Here is a 4,763-nt window from a genome sequence, read left to right as displayed (position 1 = left end):
GAAAAAAAATAACAATATCATTGTACAATACAAAAAAAATTGTTAAAAGTATAAACCCAAAAAATAAAAGATTACTCAAATTCTTACTAATAAAAAGTAATAATGAAATAAACAAAAATATTTTAAGGGTTTAGTACGGTGTACTATAATCCAACGAAACCAATTATATATGCGTAAGAAGGGAATAACTAACCCGATACGAAAGAAGCACGGTGGCAACAAATACCGTTTCTTGTTTCCTAGTTCATATCTTGCCCATACCTGTCGCTAAGATCACACACACCTACTGCAAAAGGTAGTTAACGTTAAATTAAACTAATAGTTTAAGTATTGGTAATACCAAGGGTCAATTTGTAATTTATTTTATTTTATAAAAATAATTATGACGTTATAGTTAACCAATGATTTGGCGCAATAATCGCAATTATGGCGATTTCGTTGTGAATGTAATGCGTCCTATGAACACATAACTAATACGCCTCGGCGCCACCATACGCTAACGTGGGAAACTAACCAAACAAAGTGAGAAACAACAAAGAAGCCGAAAACAAAGTAAATGACATAGATGCCGGGAATACAAAAGAAATCATTTATTCTTTCTTGGACTCTTGTCGAAGTCACAAAAAATGCCCAAAGTGGCTAAGGTAAAATTATTATACATTAGTATATTTTATTTTATAATTATAAATTACAGCATACACAACTTATAATTGTAATATTCATTCACAATTAAAATTTTTTTTAGGTGAAAAACAAAGCACCCGAGAAAATTTAAATCATTGTAAAACAGATATTAAGAGAAGCAAAGAAAAAATCTTCATGCAATATTGTTAAACCTATCTATAATTTTACATAGAGAACAATTCATTTGTAAGTATTCCCTTTTAGCCACCTAAGCAGAAAATATGAAATTCCCATAAATTGGCTGATTATCAATATGGAAAATGAAATATCTATAACGACAATATGTATAAGAATCATATGGTTATAACGAATCGGATGAAATATGCCCGATGGGAAGAAAATCAGAAACAATGCAGAGAGCAAGGTACTTTAAATACAAAAAATAGTAGATTTTATAGTCTTAGTTGTATTAGAAATATTTCAAGGTTTTATATGTCCAATTTATTTTAAATCTGTATATGAACATGCGCTATATGTTGATCATAAAAACATTACATTATGGCTATATTATATTGAAATAGAAATGCGCAATAAGTACATCAATTATGCCAGAAATTTATTAGATCGTGCAGACACAATTTTACCTAGAATAAATCAATTTTGATACAAATACACATATATGGAAGAAATGTTAGAAAATATTATTGGTAAGATTTAATATTAAATTAGAGATTATTTTTTATTATCTAACTTGATTTTATAGAGATTTATTATAGAAGCACGTCAAGTTTTTGAGCGATGGATGGAATGGGGACCTGACCAACAGGCATAGTAAACATATATTAAATATGAATTACTATATAAAGAAATACAATAAGCTAGGTAGAGATATATATTTGTATAGAGAGATATATAGTTCTGTAAAAAATTTAGAACGCAAAGTTTATGAAGGTGTTATAAACTTTTTCGGAGATGAGAACTTAGATGAAAAGCTATTTATAGCATTTGCAAGATTTGAAGAAGGACAGAAAGAAGTATTATTTTAAAATAACAATATATTTAGTATCTCTGTTATATTAAGTATAATTTTAATATTTCTTTGATAGCATGATAGAGCAAAAATAATCTCTAAGTATGCTTTAGACAATATTTCAAAAATAAGAACAAAAAAAATATTTAATGCATATGTCATACATGAAAAGAAATATGGTGATTTTGTAAGTAATTTATACTATAAAGATTAATATTTATTTAATACGAAATATGAATTAAAAAGTTTCAAGTATTAATATTAATTTGTATAAATTTATAAAAAAATAACACAAATTTCATAACATTTTTAAATAGGCATTGAAGATGTAATAATCAGTAAAAGAAAATATCAATATGAGCAAGAAGTCAAGGAAAATTCTTCCAACTATGATGCTTGGTTTGACTATCTGAGATTAGTAAAATCTGAAGAAAATCATAATGTATTAAGAGCGTATGAACGAGCTATAGCAAATGTCCCTTCTACTAAGGTAATGAATATTTACATTTTAACAATTCTAAAGTCAAACTGAAGTTCCTTTCCATTGAATAAATTTTTTATAGGAGCATGGAAACGATATATCTATCTGTACATAAATTATGCTTTGTATGAAAAAATTGACCTGAAAGTTATAGATAAATGTCGTCAAGTTTCAGGTACAGTTTATCTTATATAAAATTATTGTTATATATAAAGAGTTTTATAGAGCTTTATAATACTTTATTGTTGCATATAAATGTAAAGAAAGTATACTTTCTTCATGTAGATTTGCCGCGCGTCTCATAGCCCGCCCTTCCTTTGTCTTTCGTTATCTATAAAATCTTTTGTTACCTACAAATCGAGCCGTTAAGATTTGGGGAGAGAAACGGGCAGTAAAAAATAGATCGTAGACGAGAGTAATAATTAGTAAATAAAATTTAACAGAGTGAACAATAAACGTGAATTGTCGTTTCTTTGTTCACAGGTAAGATTAATTAGCAGTTAAGTAGTGATTAATAAATAAAAATTCATTTCTTTGTTCACAGAGAAACATATTTTCGTTTATCACTTCACCCTAATTAAAGTTACTAGAGTTAGTATAAAAATAAGATATTACATAAAGATAAAATTTTATAATATTTTTTTATTTTTTAGAATCTGTTTAGATCTTATTCTACATAAAGATTTCACATTTTCTAAGATATGGCTATGTTATGCATATTTCGAAATACAACAAAAAAATTTTATTGTAGCGAGAAAAACATTAGTATGCTATTATTATAATAATTTTATTTATTATTTATAAGTATTGAATTATTGTATTTTTAACTATTTAATTTCATTTATTTCTAAGTATGGTATTGGATGTGTATCCCAAAGACAAATTGTTCCGTGGTTACAATGATTTAGAGGTACAATGTAGAAAATTTGACAGATGCAGGATTCTGTATGAAAAATTATTTGAATTTGCACTTCAAAACAGCACAATGTGAATGAAAGAAAACTACAGTTACATTTACCTTATGTTTTATTGTACTTATATTTATTTAATTGTTGTAATGTCCATAAAGTTTCTAAAAGAATTAGAAACTTTATTAGGAGACTTTGACCGTACTAGAGCTATTTATGAATTAGCTGTGTCTTAGGCGAATTAAGTTATATTTTTATAAATTACTACTAAATGTAATTAAAGCTGTCTTTTTCATTTATTTTTATTTTTTATCAAAAACATGTTTAATATTTTTATTATTTGTATTATTAGTTTGGATATGCCTGAACTTTTATGGAAGTCATATATAGATTTTGAAATATATCAGGATGAAATAGAAAATACCAGACAACTATCTGAGAGATTATTAGAACGAAATGTTCATGTCAAAGTAAGCGTGATTTCATGGTATGATTATATATATATATAAAACTTAATTTATAAATCTTCTTACATTATAATACACGCGTTTGGATAGCTTATGCTAAATTTGAATTAGTTAATTCTCCATCCGGAGATGATGTTGATAATGTTACCTTAGCCCGTAGAATTTTTGAACGTGGGAATTATCCAGTATTTGCGAACTGTGACAAACAAAGAAAGGAGAATATTACTTTTGGAAGTATGAAGAGATTTCGAAAATGAGAAAGGAGACAAATAGAGTTAGATTAAAATTATTGTCAAAATGCCTAGAAGAATTAAACGAAGAAGACGAATGGTTGAAGAAGATGGAGTATGTAGTTTTTATAACATACATTAAATAGTAGAATAACATTAGTTTTGGAGAAGTTTAAATTGAAAAGAAGTTTTCTTAATTTATATTAAAACTAATCTGTATTAAGTAGAAGATATTTGGCTTCGAGAAAAAAAATTCGACTTCGTATTCTCAGAAGAGGAATATCTAAGAGCAAATCTTAACTTCTTGGCATTAGCATTAGCAAAAAATTTCCAATGAAACTGCTCAAAATGAAAATTCACAATTAGAATCGGACAATTAAAAATAATTTATATCTTTTGTATTATTATTATATTTATATTGTGTAAATAGGCAATATAAGTATTGTGGAGAATTTTATATTTATCTTGACTTATTTATAAAGTGTAAAAGGTATAAAATTATGCTTTGATAGTTTTTTTTTGTGTAAATACAGTTTATATTTTATTAATAATAAACAATTTTCTATAATTTATATTTAAAATCTTTATATTGAAAGTCCTGTATTATCACTTCCCATAACTTATATTTAAAAGTGGTAATACAGAGGTTTTACAATATATTATATTGTAAATATTACGAAATTTTACGAAAAATTACAATTTTAGAAAGGTAGTAATTTAAAATAGTTTTTTTTCATTAAGAACTTGCAACAAACTTTAACTATTATCACAACGATTATTTAGTGCAACTAACGGTCGGCAACTATTTTTAATATATGCTTGCTTATTAGGTTTGGAATATGTTACTTTAAATGCGACTATAACATGCAAGTAATAACCTTCAAATCATTTTAAAACAATCTTTATACATTTCCAAGAAAAATATAATTTCGATAATAATCAATTATCATATTCGATTTTGAAACTTTTTCTATGATTATAATTCGCTTATCTTCCCAAATTAGCAGCCAATAATTTTTTTCT

General features: G+C 25.8%; 1 pseudogene; it reads left to right on the top strand.

Annotated features, from left to right (window-relative positions):
- The first annotated feature begins 1,057 nt into the window (after positions 1-1,057).
- On the top strand, positions 1,058-4,233 carry LOC124429787 (annotated as a pseudogene).
- The last annotated feature ends 530 nt before the right edge of the window (positions 4,234-4,763 follow it).

This window comes from Vespa crabro, chromosome 16 (assembly GCF_910589235.1).
Source record: "Vespa crabro chromosome 16, iyVesCrab1.2, whole genome shotgun sequence".
NCBI classification, from domain to species: Eukaryota; Metazoa; Arthropoda; class Insecta; order Hymenoptera; family Vespidae; genus Vespa; species Vespa crabro.
Note: the sequence above shows the minus strand (reverse complement) of the source record. Positions and strands in the feature narration are given on the sequence as shown.